Genomic DNA, 14,257 nt, shown 5'->3' with positions numbered 1-14,257 from the left:
GGCCAGAACGGCTAGAGTCAGGAAAACTGAGTCACTGTTTATCCTGTATGCACCCAACAAGCTGGGTGCACCTGCTTCAAAGCAAACTATTGCTCACTGGATCTGTAACACGATTCAGCAGGCTCATTCTGCGGCGGGATTGCCTCTGCCAAAATCAGTAAAAGCCCATTCCACAAGGAAGGTGGGCTCTTCTTGGGCGGCTGCCCGAGGGGTCTCGGCATTACAGCTTTGCCGAGCAGCTACTTGGTCGGGTTCTACAAGTTTGATACCCTGGCTGAGGAGGACCTTGTGTTTGCTCACTCGGTGCTGCAGAGTCATCCGCACTCTCCCGCCCTTTTGGGAGCTTTGGTATAATCCCCATGGTCCTTACGGAGTCTCCAGCATCCACTAGGACGTTAGAGAAAATAAGATTTTACTTACCGGTAAATCTATTTCTCGTAGTCCGTAGTGTATGCTGGGCGCCCGTCCCAAGTGCGGACTTTTTCTGCAATGCTTGTATATAGTTATTGCTTACATAAGGGTTATGTTATAGTTGCATCAGGGTTGATCTGATGCTCTATTGTTGTTCATACTGTTAACTGGGTAAGTTTATCACAAGTTGTACGGTGTGATTGGTGTGGCTGGTATGAGTCTTGCCCTGGATTCCAAAATCCTTTCCTTGTACTGTCAGATCTTCCGGGCACCGTTTCTTTAACTGAGGTCTGGAGGAGGGACATAGAGGGAGGAGCCAGAGCACACCAGTATCCAAATTCTTTCTTAAAGTGCCGTGTCTCCTGCAGAGCCCGTCTATTCCCCATGGTCCTTACGGAGTCCCCAGCATCCACTACGGACTACGAGAAATAGATTTACCGGTAAGTAAAATCTTATTTTCTCTGACGTCCTAGTGGATGCTGGGACTCCGTAAGGACCATGGGGAATAGCGGCTCCGCAGGAGACAGGGCACAAAATAAAAGCTTAAGGATCAGGTGGTGTGCACTGGCTCCTCCCCCTATGACCCTCCTCCAAGCCTCAGTTAGATTTTTGTGCCCGGCCGAGAAGGGTGCAATCTAGGTGGCTCTCCTGAGCTGCTTAGAATAAAAGTTTAGTTTAGGTTTTTTTTTTTTATTTTCAGTGAGTCCTGCTGGCAACAGGCTCACTGCATCGTGGGACTAAGGGGAGAAGAAACGGACTCACCTGAGTGCAGAGTGGATCGGGTTTCTTAGGCTACTGGACATTAGCTCCAGAGGGACGATCACAGGTTCAGCCTGGATGGGTCACCGGAGCCGCGCCGCCGTCCCCCTTACAGAGCCAGAAGAGACGAAGAGGTCCGGTGAAATCGGCGGCAGAAGACATCCTGTCTTCGGTCTAAGGTAGCGCACAGCACCGCAGCTGTGCGCCATTGCTCTCAGCACACTTCACACTCCGGTCACTGAGGGTGCAGGGCGCTGGGGGGGAGCGCCCTGAGACGCAATATAACAATATACCTTAGGTGGCAAAAAGAATACATCACATATAGCTCCTGGGCTATATGGATGTATTTTAATCCCCTGCCATTTTTACACAAAAAAGCGGGAGATAAGGACGTCGTGAAGGGGCGGAGCCTATCTCCTCAGCACACAAGCGCCGTTTTCCCTCACAGCTCCGCTGGAAGGACGGCTCCCTGACTCTCCCCTGCAGTCCTGCTTCAGAATCAGGGTAAAAAAGAGAAGGGGGGGCATTTTTGGCAGCAAATAACGATAATAACAGCAGCTATAAGGGAATAACACTTATATAAGGTTATCCCTGTATATATATATAGCGCTGGGTGTGTGCTGGCAGACTCTCCCTCTGTCTCTCCAAAGGGCTAAGTGGGGTCCTGTCCTCTATCAGAGCATTCCCGGTGTGTGTGCTGTGTGTCGGTACGCGTGTGTCGACATGTATGAGGAGGAAAATGATGTGGAGGCGGAGCAGTTGCCTGTGTTGGTGATGTCACCCCCTAGGGAGTCGACACCTGACTGGATGATTGTATTTAAACAATTAAGTGATAATGTCAGCAATTTGCAAAAAACTGTTGACGACATGAGACAGCCGGCAAATCAATTAGTGCCTGTCCAGGCGTCTCAGACACCGTCAGGGGCGCTAAAACGCCCGTTACCTCAGTGGGTCGACACAGACCCTGACACAGATACTGAGTCTAGTGTCGACGGTGACGAGACAAACGTAATGTCCAGTAGGGCCACACGTTACATGATCACGGCAATGAAAGAGGCATTGAACCTTTCTGACACTACAAGTACCACAAAGAAGGGTATTATGTGGGGTGAGAAAAAACTACCAATAGTTTCTCTATCGTCCTAGTGGATGCTGGGGTTCCTGAAAGGACCATGGGGAATAGCGGCTCCGCAGGAGACAGGGCACAAAAGTAAAGCTTTCCGATCAGGTGGTGTGCACTGGCTCCTCCCCCTATGACCCTCCTTCAAGCCAGTTAGATTTTTGTGCCCGGCCGAGAAGGGTGCAATCTAGGTGGCTCTCCTAAAGAGCTGCTTAGAAAAGTTTAGCTTAGGTTTTTTATTTTACAGTGAGTCCTGCTGGCAACAGGATCACTGCAACGAGGGACTTAGGGGAGAAGAAGTGAACTCACCTGCGTGCAGGATGGATTGGCTTCTTGGCTACTGGACATCAGCTCCAGAGGGACGATCACAGGTACAGCCTGGATGGTCACCGGAGCCTTGCCGCCGGCCCCCTTGCAGATGCTGAAGTAAGAAGAGGTCCAGAATCGGCGGCAGAAGACTCCTCAGTCTTCTAAAGGTAGCGCACAGCACTGCAGCTGTGCGCCATTTTCCTCTCAGCACACTTCACACGGCAGTCACTGAGGGTGCAGGGCGCTGGGAGGGGGGCGCCCTGGGAGGCAAATGAATACCTATTTTGGCTAAAAATACCTCACATATAGCCTCCGGAGGCTATATGGAGATATTTAACCCCTGCCAGAATCCGTTAAGAGCGGGAGACGAGGCCGCCGAAAAAGGGGCGGGGCCTATCTCCTCAGCACACAGCGCCATTTTCCCTCACAGAAAGGCTGGAGGGAAGGCTCCCAGACTCTCCCCTGCACTGCACTACAGAAACAGGGTTAAAACAGAGAGGGGGGGCACTAATTTGGCGTTAGAAATATATAAAAAAGATGCTATAAGGGAAAACACTTATATAAGGTTGTCCCTATATAATTATAGCGTTTTTGGTGTGTGCTGGCAAACTCTCCCTCTGTCTCTCCAAAGGGCTAGTGGGTCCTGTCCTCTATCAGAGCATTCCCTGTGTGTGTGCTGTGTGTCGGTACGTGTGTGTCGACATGTAGGAGGACGATGTTGGTGAGGAGGCGGAGCAATTGCCTGTAATGGTGATGTCACTCTCTAGGGAGTCGACACCGGAATGGATGGCTTATTTAGGGAATTACGTGATAATGTCAACACGCTGCAAGGTCGGTTGACGACATGAGACGGCCGACAAACAATTAGTACCGGTCCAGACGTCTCAAAAACACCGTCAGGGGTTTTAAAACGCCCGTTTACTTTAGTCGGTCGACACAGACACAGACAGGGACACTGAGTCCAGTGTCGACGGTGAATAAACAAACGTATTCCTTATTAGGGCCACACGTTAAAGGCAATGAAGGAGGTGTTACATATTTCTGATACTACAAGTACCACAAAAGAGGGTATTATGTGGGATGTGAAAAAACTACCATAGTTTTTCCTGAATCAGATAAATTAAATAAAGTGTGTGATGATGCGTGGGTTCCCCCCGATAGAAAATTATGGGCGGTATACCCTTTCCCGCCAGAAGTTAGGGCGAGTTGGGAAACACCCCTTAGGGTGGATAAGGCGCTCACACGCTTATCAAAACAAGTGGCGGTACCGTCTATAGATAGGGCCGTCCTCAAGGACCAGCTGACAGGAGGCTGGAAAATATCATAAAAAGTATATACACACATACTGGTGTTATACTGCGACCAGCGATCGCCTCAGCCTGGATGTGCAGAGCTGGGGTGGCTTGGTCGGATTCCCTGACTAAAAATATTGATACCCTTGACAGGGACAGTATTTTATTGACTATAGAGCATTTAAAGGATGCATTTCTATATATGCGAGATGCACAGAGGGATATTTGCACTCTGGCATCAAGAGTAAATGCGATGTCCATAACTGCCAGAAGATGTTATGGACACGACAGTGGTCAGGTGATGCAGATTCCAAACGGCACAAAGTTGTATTGCCGTATAAAGGAAGAGGAGTTATTTGGGGTCGGTCCATCGGACCTGGTGGCCACGGCAACTGCTGGAAAATCCACCGTTTTTACCCTAGGTCACATCTCTGCAGAAAAAGACACCGTCTTTTCAGCCTCAGTCCTTTCGTCCCTATAAGATCATATCTGCCCAGGGATAGAGGAAAGGGAAGAAGACTGCAGCAGGCAGCCCATTCCCAGGAACAGAAGCGTTCCACCGCTTCTGACAAGTCTCAGCATGGCGCTGAGACCGTACAGGACCCCTGGATCCTACAAGTAGTATCCCAGGGGTACAGATTGGAATGTCGAGACGTTTCCCCTTCGCAGGCTCCTGAAGTCTGCTTTACCAAGGTCTCCCTCCGACAAGGAGGCAGTATGGGAAAAAATTCACAAGCTGTATTCCCAGCAGGTGATAATTAAATTACCCCTCCTACTACAAGAAAAGGGGTATTATTCCACACTATATTGTGGTACTGAAGCCAGAAGGCTAGGTGAGACTTATTCGAAAAAAATTTTTTGAACACTTACAAAGGTTCAAATCAAGATGGCGTCACTCAGAGCAGTGATAACGAACCAGGAAGAAGGGGACTATATAGTGTCCCGGGACATCAGGGATGCTTACCTCTATGTCCCAAATTTGCCCTTCTCACTAAGGGTACCTCAGGTTCGTGGTGCAGAACTGTCACTATCAGTTTCAGACGCTGCCGTTTGGATTGTCCACGGCACCCCGGGTCTTTACCAAGGTAATGGCCGAAATGATGATTCTTCTTCGAAGAAAAGGCGTCTTAATTATCCCTTACTTGGACGATCTCCTGATAAGGGCATAGTCCAGGGAACAGTTGGAGGTCGGAGTAGCACTATCTAGGATACTGCTACAACAGCACGGGTGGATTTTAAATATTCCAAAATCGCAGCTGATCCCGACGACACGTCTGCTGTGCCTAGGGATGATTCTGGACACAGTCCAGAAAAAGGTGTTTCTCCCGGAAGAGAAAGCCAGGGAGTTATCCGAGCTAGTCAGGAACCTCCTAAAAACAGTGCATCATTGCACAAGGGTCCTGGTAAAAATGGTGGCTTCCTACGAAGCAATTCCATTCGGCAGATTTCACGCAAGAACTTGTCAGTGGGATCTGCTGGACAAATGGTCCGGATCGCATCTTCAGATGCATCAGCGGATAACCCTATATCCAAGGACAAGGGTGTCTCTCCTGTGGTGGTTATAGAGTGCTCATCTTCTAGAGGGCCGCAGATTCGGCATTCAGGATTGGATGCTGGTGACCACGGAGCCCAGCCCGAGAGGCTGGGGAGCAGTCACACAAGGAAAAAATTTCCAGGGAGTGTGATCAAGTCTGGAGATTTTTCTCCACATAAATATACTGGAGCTAAGGGCAATTTACAATGCTCTAAGCTTAGCAAGACCTCTGCTTCAAGGTCAGCCGGTATTGATCCAGTGGGAAAAACATCACGGCAGTCGCCCACGTAAACAGACAGGGCGACACAAGAAGCAGGAGGGCAATGGCAAAAACTGCAAGGACTTTTCGCTGGGCGGAAAATCATGTGATAGCACTGTCAGCAGTGTTTCATCCCGGGAATGGAAACTGGGAAGCAGACTTCCTCAGCGGGCACGACCTCCACCCGGGAGAGTGGAAACTTCATCGGGAAGTTTTTTCCACATGATTGTAAACCGTTGGGAAATACCAAAGGTGGACATGATGGCGTCCCGTCTGAACAAAAAACGGGACAGGTATTGCGCCAGGTCAAGAGACCCTCAGGCAATAGCTGTGGACGTTCTGGTAACACCGTGGGTGTACCAGTCGGTGTATGTGTTCCCTCCTCTGCTTCTCATACCTAAGGTGCTGAGAATTATAAGACGTAGAGGAGTAAGAACTATACTCATGGCTCCGGATTGGCCAAGAAGGACTTGGTACCCAGAACTTCAAGAGATGCTTACAGAGGTCTTATGGCCTCTGCCGCTAAGAAGGGACTTGCTTCAGCAAGTACCATGTCTGTTCCAAGACTTACCGCAGCTGCGTTTGTCGGCATGACGGTGGAAAGCCGGATCCTAAGGGAAAAAGGCATTCCGGAAGAGGTCATTCCTACCCTGGTCAAAGCCAGAAAGGAGGTGACCGCACAACATTATCACCACATGTGGCGAAAATATGTTGCGTGGTGTGAGGCCAGGAAGGCCCCACAAAGAAATTTCAACTCGGTCGTTTCCTGCAATTCCTGCAAACAGGAGTGTCTATGGGCCTCAAATTGGGGTCCATTAAGGTTCAAATTTCGGCCCTGTCGATTTTCTTCCAGAAAGAATTGGCTTCAGTTCCTGAAGTCCAGAAGTTTGTCAAGGGAGTATTGCATATACAACCCCCTTTTTGTGCCTCCAGTGGCACTGTGGGATCTCAACGTAGTTCTGGGATTCCTCAAATCACATTGGTTTAAAACCAGTCAAATCTGTGGATTTGAAGCATCTCACATGAAAAGTGACCATGCTCTTGGCCCTGGCCTGGACCAGGCGAGTGTCAAATTGGTGGTTTTTTCTCAAAAAAGCCCATATCTGTTTGTCCATTCGGACAGGGCAGAGCTGCGGACGCGTCCCCAGTTCTCTCCCTAAGGTGGTGTCAGTGTTTCACCTGAACCAGCTTATTGTGGTGCCTTGCACCTACTAGGGACTTGGAGGACTCCAAGTTGCTAGATGTTGTCAGGGCCCTGAAAATATGTTCCAGGACGGCTGGAGTCGGGAAAACTGACTTGCTGTTATCCTGTATGCACCCAACAAACTGGGTGCTCTTGCTTCTAAGCAGACTATTGCTAGTTGGATGTGTAATACAATTCAGCTTGCACATTCTGTGGCAGGCCTGCCACAGCCAAAATATGTAAATGCCCATTCCACAAGGAAGGTGGGCTCATCTTGGGCGGCTGCCCGAGGGGTCTCGGCTTTACAACTTTGCCGAGCAGCTACTTGGTCAGGGGCAAACACGTTTGCTAAATTCTACAAATTTGATACCCTGGCTAAGGAGGACCTGGAGTTCTCTCATTCGGTGCTGCAGAGTCATCCGCACTCTCCCGCCCGTTTGGGAGCTTTGGTATAATCCCCATGGTCCTTTCAGGAACCCCAGCATCCACTAGGACGATAGAGAAAATAAGAATTTACTTACCGATAATTCTATTTCTCGGAGTCCGTAGTGGATGCTGGGCGCCCATCCCAAGTGCGGATTATCTGCAATACTTGTACATAGTTACAAAAATCGGGTTATTATTGTTGTGAGCCATCTTTTCAGAGGCTCCGCTGTTATCATACTGTTAACTGGGTTTAGATCACAAGTTGTACGGTGTGGCTGGTATGAGTCTTACCCGGGATTCAAAATTCCTCCCTTATTGTGTACGCTCGTCCGGGCACAGTACCTAACTGGCTTGGAGGAGGGTCATAGGGGGAGGAGCCAGTGCACACCACCTGATCGGAAAGCTTTACTTTTGTGCCCTGTCTCCTGCGGAGCCGCTATTCCCCATGGTCCTTTCAGGAACCCCAGCATCCACTACGGACTCCGAGAAATAGAATTATCGGTAAGTAAATTCTTATTTTTTCCTGAGTCAGAGGAAATAAATGAGGTGTGTGAAAAAGCGTGGGTTTCCCCCGATAAACAGCTAATTTCTAAAAAATTATTAGCATTATATCCCTTCCCGCCAGAGGTTAGGGCGCGTTGGGAAACACCCCCTAGGGTAGATAAGGCGCTCACACGTTTATCTAAACAAGTAGCGTTACTGTCTCCTGATACGGCCACCCTCAAAGAACCAGCTGATAGAAGGCTGGAAAATATCCTAAAAAGTATATACACACATACTGGTGTTATACTGCGACCAGCAATCGCCTCAGCCTGGATGTGCAGTGCTGGAGTCGCATGGTCGGATTCCCTGACTGAGAATATTGATACCCTGGATAGGGACAATATTTTGTTAACTATAGAACATTTAAAGGATGTATTACTATATATGCGTGATGCACAGAGGGATATTTGCACCCTGGCATCAAGAGTAAGTGCTATGTCCATCTCTGCCAGAAGAGCGTTATGGACGCGACAGTGGTCAGGGGATGCGGATTCCAAACGGCACATGGAAGTATTGCCGTATAAAGGGGAGGAGTTATTTGGGGCTGGTCTATCGGACCTGGTGGCCACGGCAACGGCTGGAAAATCCACCTTTTTACCCCAGGTCACTCCACATCAGCAGAAAAAGACACCGTATTTTCAAACTCAGTCCTTTCGTTCCCATAAGTACAAGCGAGCAAAAGGCCACTCTTTTCTGCCCCGGGGCAGAGGAAGAGGAAAAAGACTGCACCATGCAGCCGCTTCACAGGAGCAGAAGCCCTCCCCTGCTTCTGCCAAGTCTTCAGCATGACGCTGGGGCTTTACAAGCAGACTCAGATATGGTGGGGGCCCGTCTCAAGAATTTCAACGCGCAGTGGGCTCACTCGCAAGTGGATCCCTGGATTCTACAGGTAGTATCGCAAGGGTACAAACTGGAATTCGAGGCGTTTCCCCCTCGTCGGTTCCTGAAGTCTGCTTTACCAAAGTCTCCCTCCGACAGGGAGGCAGTTTTGGAAGCCATTCACAAGCTGTATTCCCAGCAGGTGATAATCAAGGTACCCCTCCTGCAACAAGGAAAGGGGTATTATTCCACGCTGTTTGTGGTACCGAAGCCGGACGGCTCGGTGAGACCAATTTTAAATCTGAAATCCTTGAACACTTACATAAAAAGGTTCAAATTCAAGATGGAGTCACTCAGAGCAGTGATAGCGAACCTGGAAGAAGGGGACTATATGGTGTCTCTGGACATCAAAGATGCTTATCTCCACGTCCCAATATACCCTTCTCACCAAGGGTACCTCAGGTTTGTAGTACAAAACTGTCATTATCAGTTTCAGACGCTGCCGTTTGGATTGTCCACGGCACCTCGGGTCTTTACCAAGGTAATGGCCGAAATGATGATTCTTCTACGAAGAAAAGGCATTTTAATTATCCCTTACTTGGACGATCTCCTGATAAGGGCAAGATCCAGGGAACAGTTAGAAGTCGGAGTAGCACTATCTCAGGTAGTGTTACGTCAGCACGGGTGGATTCTAAATATTCCAAAATCGCAGCTGATTCCAACGACACGTCTACTGTTCCTAGGAATGATTCTGGACACAGTCCAGAAGAAGGTGTTTCTCCCGGAGGAGAAGGCCAGGGAGTTATCCGAGCTAGTCAGGAACCTCCTAAAACCAGGCCAGGTCTCAGTGCATCAGTGCACGAGGGTCCTGGGAAAAATGGTGGCTTCTTACGAAGCGATTCCATTCGGAAGATTCCATGCAAGAACATTTCAGTGGGATCTACTGGACAAATGGTCCGGATCGCATCTGCAGATGCATCAGCGGATAACCCTGTCGCCAAGGACAAGGGTGTCTCTCCTGTGGTGGCTGCAGAGTGCTCATCTACTAGAGGGCCGCAGATTTGGCATTCAGGATTGGATCCTGGTAACCACGGATGCCAGCCTGAGAGGCTGGGGAGCAGTCACACAGGGAAGGAATTTCCAGGGCTTGTGGTCAAGCATGGAAACATCTCTTCATATAAACATTCTGGAACTAAGGGCCATTTACAATGCCCTAAGTCAAGCAAAACCTCTGCTTCAGGGTCAGGCGGTGTTGATCCAATCGGACAACATCACGTCAGTCGCCCACGTAAACAGACAGGGCGGCACGAGAAGCAGGAGGGCAATGGCAGAAGCTGCAAGGATTCTTCGCTGGGCGGAAAATCATGTGATAGCACTGTCAGCAGTGTTCATTCCGGGAGTGGACAACTGGGAAGCAGACTTCCTCAGCAGACACGACCTTCACCCGGGAGAGTGGGGACTTCACCCAGAAGTCTTCCACCTGATTGTAAACCGTTGGGAAAAACCAAAGGTGGACATGATGGCGTCACGTCTAAACAAAAAACTGGACAGATATTGCGCCAGGTCAAGGGACCCTCAGGCAATAGCAGTGGACGCTCTGGTAACGCCGTGGGTGTACCAGTCAGTGTATGTGTTCCCTCCTCTGCCTCTCATACCAAAAGTACTGAGAATCATAAGAAGGAGAGGAGTAAGAACTATACTCGTGGTCCCGGATTGGCCAAGAAGGACTTGGTACCCGGAACTTCAAGAGATGCTCACGGACGAACCGTGGCCTCTACCTCTAAGACAGGACCTGCTACTGCAGGGGCCTTGTCTGTTTCAAGACTTACCGCGGCTGCGTTTGACGGCATGGCGGTTGAACGCCGGATCCTGAGGGAAAAAGGCATTCCAGAAGAAGTCATTCCTACTCTGGTCAAAGCCAGGAAGGACGTAACCGCAAAACATTATCACCGCATTTGGCGTAAATATGTTGCGTGGTGTGAGGCCAAGAGGGCCCCTACAGAGGAATTTCAACTGGGTCGTTTCCTTCATTTCCTGCAAACAGGACTGTCTATGGGCCTAAAATTAGGGTCCATTAAGGTTCAAATTTCGGCCCTGTCGATTTTCTTCCAAAAAGAACTGGCTTCAGTACCTGAAGTTCAGACATTTGTAAAAGGGGTGCTGCACATACAGCCTCCTTTTGTGCCTCCAGTGGCACCTTGGGATCTCAATGTGGTGTTGAGTTTTCTAAAGTCACATTGGTTTGAACCACTTTCCACTGTGGACTTAAAATATCTCACATGGAAGGTGTCGATGCTGTTAGCCTTGGCTTCAGCCAGGCGTGTGTCAGAATTGGCGGCTTTATCATATAAAAGCCCTTACTTAATTTTTCATTCTGACAGGGCGGAATTGAGGACTCGTCCTCAATTTCTACCTAAGGTGGTTTCTGCATTTCACATGAACCAACCTATTGTGGTACCTGCGGCTACCAGGAACTTAGAGGACTCTAAGTTGCTTGACGTTGTCAGGGCCTTGAAAATATATGTTTCCAGGACGGCTGGAGTCAGAAAATCTGACTCGCTGTTTATCCTGTATGCACCTAACAAACTGGGTGCTCCTGCTTCTAAGCAGACGATTGCTCGTTGGATTTGTAGTACAATTCAGCTTGCACATTCTGTGGCAGGATTGCCACAGCCAAAATCAGTAAAAGCTCATTCCACAAGGAAAGTGGGCTCATCTTGGGCGGCTGCCCGAGGGGTCTCGGCTTTACAACTTTGCCGAGCAGCTACTTGGTCAGGGGCAAACACGTTTGCTAAATTCTACAAATTTGATACCCTGGCTGAGGAGGACCTGGAGTTCTCTCATTCGGTGCTGCAGAGTCATCCGCACTCTCCCGCCCGTTTGGGAGCTTTGGTATAATCCCCATGGTCCTTACGGAGTCCCAGCATCCACTAGGACGTCAGAGAAAATAAGATTTTACTTACCGATAAATCTATTTCTCATAGTCCGTAGTGGATGCTGGGCGCCCATCCCTAGTGCGGATTGTCTGCAATACTTGTATATAGTTATTGTTACAAAAATTCGGGTTATTATTGTTGTGAGCCATCTTTTCAGAGGCTCCCTTGCGTTTATCATACTGTTAACTGGGTTCAGATCACAAGTTGTACGGTGTGATTGGTGTGGCTGGTATGAGTCTTACCCGGGATTCAATATCCTTCCTTATTATGTACGCTCGTCCGGGCACAGTATCCTAACTGAGGCTTGGAGGAGGGTCATAGGGGGAGGAGCCAGTGCACACCACCTGATCCTTAAGCTTTTATTTTGTGCCCTGTCTCCTGCGGAGCCGCTATTCCCCATGGTCCTTACGGAGTCCCAGCATCCACTACGGACTATGAGAAATAGATTTATCGGTAAGTAAAATCTTATTTTTTTTATTCTCAGAGTCTTTATGGAAAAAGCAAAGGAGGGCTAGCTTTCTGCACCCCAGAAGACCAAAACATATCCACCACCTGCATAAGATTGTTACCACACAAACACCACTTGTCAAACTATTTACCTCGTTTGTGGGTGGTCTCATCACTGTGCACTTTCCACACTGCTGCTGCCACATGAATCAACATGTTAATTACACCTGCTGGAATCACAGAGGAATTGTCTTGGATGCAACTATTCACAAGTGGATAAAGAAGAGAATGATGTGAAGATGATTCAGTGATGCCCCTGATCTCAAGGACTTACATGGCTTAATGAGCACCTCCTGCGTTGTGTGAATAACATTGGGTGTAGACCACTATTTTCACTGAAATAATCTCTCAGAATATATGGGAAATTATTCCTGATGCACTGCTGTTTTTGGGCTCGTGACCTTAAAAACGAACTTTGAATTTAAGTGCTATTAAAGAAACCACAGCAACAAAACTCTACAGGGAACAATGCTTTCTTCAAGTGTCTAATGATTCTAGCATGACAATATGGCCTTTGACTTTTTGATGGTCTGATCTCTTGTGGTTTTCTGACTGCTTATTAGTTAATGTCAGTTCAAGTGCACATTATGATAGGAGGACCAAAAGAAACAATTGTTTTGCGCTAACTGTTTCAAGTGTGGGATTAAATGGAGTTTCAGATATTTTGTAGTTATTCACCGTCTGCCTTACACTGTCTCTTGAGAAACCGCCATCATTGATGGCCATTAGTCCATAAAAGAATTTCGGGTTTCACAAATAAATTCATTTTTAAGTGTTGAGTGATATCAGACTGATTTGCTTATGTTTGGGACAGTATTCTACTCTACAACATGAACTTTACAGTGTGTTGTACTTGTATATCTGTACATGTGAAATAGGTTTCAGGTGTCCTTTGACCGGACACCCTTTACATAACAATTCTAAGTGGCTTAAATAAAGCCAGAAGTAAATAAAAATCTATTAACTACTAATAAAATGGAGTCATTTAATTCTGCGTCTGGTAATGTCAGTAAGAGAACTTCTGTCTGGCTTTTAAAAAAAAAATAAAAAAATTATTGTGTTTTTTTTTCTTTTTATCTCTAAATTGCTGGATTAATTTAACACTAGATTTATAAACTATGACCATAAAATACAAATACTTTTGGAGTAAATAAATCTATATATAAAATTATTTGTTCAGGTGTACGGGTAGCATTAACATTGTTCCGTATGAACTTGTGTTATGATACAGCATGTCAGGATACAAGGCATAAATCATTCAATTAACTATAAGAACATGACTTATTTTTTTTTTTTTGAGAATTCCTAAGAAAACGTGTAATGTAAATGCATATAGTTTAAGCTGTAAATTAGTTTAGCTATAATTGCTATTAAACATGCTGTTATACCAGATATTACTATTTTTCCAACTCTTAGCATAATAGAATGAAGTTAGTCTTTTACAGGCTCAAGTTTCACATTATACACTTTCCTGTTTCACAAATCTGTGGTGCATTGCAGAACTATTTCTTGTTTGTTGTTTTTGCATCTTGGCGTTTGAAGGCTGCAGTATGAAGTACGTTACCTCACCAGGTTACATCTAGGATCATTTTTCTAAATGATGCAATTTCAGACCTATGTATGAACATGTCTTTTAATGCAGCGGTTATTAAAACATGATCAACTTTTTGTCATGTTGCAGAATTTTTAAATCGAACAGTGTAAAGTTTCTAAAAAAAATAAATAGAAAGCCAAATGCACTTTTTTAAAGACTTGACAATTTGCAATGAAAGGTACAGCAAATGAAATGTTCTGGTAGTCACTACTTTGTACTCCTGATGTGTAGGCCTCAAATCACTGTTTTTTGAATAACAAAGGGTTGTAAAATGCGGGTTCACTACAGCTGGCCGGCGGTCGGGCTCCCGGCGACCAGCATACCGGCGCCGGGAGCCCGACCGCCGGCTTACCGACAGTGTGGCGAGCGCAAATGAGCCCCTTGCGGGCTCGCTGTGCTCGCCACGCTACGGGCACGGTGGCGCGCTACGCGCGCAACACTATTTTATTCTCCCTCTATGGGGGTCGTGGACCCCCACGAGGGAAAATAAGTGTCGGTATGCCGGATGTCGGGCTCCCGGCGTCGGTATACTGAGCGCCGGGAGCCCGACCGCCGGTATACAGAA

General features: G+C 47.5%; 1 protein-coding gene across 1 annotated transcript in view; it reads left to right on the top strand.

Moving 5' to 3' along the window:
- The window catches only part of NRAS (NRAS proto-oncogene, GTPase), an 87,675-nt gene extending 74,601 nt beyond the window's left edge, over window positions 1-13,074 (top strand). The window contains exon 6 of the mRNA XM_063955433.1: window positions 12,076-13,074. The gene's annotated coding sequence lies outside the window, so the exon portion shown is untranslated. The remainder of the gene's footprint in view (window positions 1-12,075) is intronic.
- The last annotated feature ends 1,183 nt before the right edge of the window (window positions 13,075-14,257 follow it).

The sequence above is a fragment of the Pseudophryne corroboree genome, chromosome 2 (assembly GCF_028390025.1).
Source record: "Pseudophryne corroboree isolate aPseCor3 chromosome 2, aPseCor3.hap2, whole genome shotgun sequence".
Lineage (NCBI taxonomy): Eukaryota > Metazoa > Chordata > Amphibia > Anura > Myobatrachidae > Pseudophryne > Pseudophryne corroboree.
The sequence above is the reverse complement of the archived record's forward strand: the minus strand, read 5'-3'. Positions and strand labels throughout refer to the sequence as shown.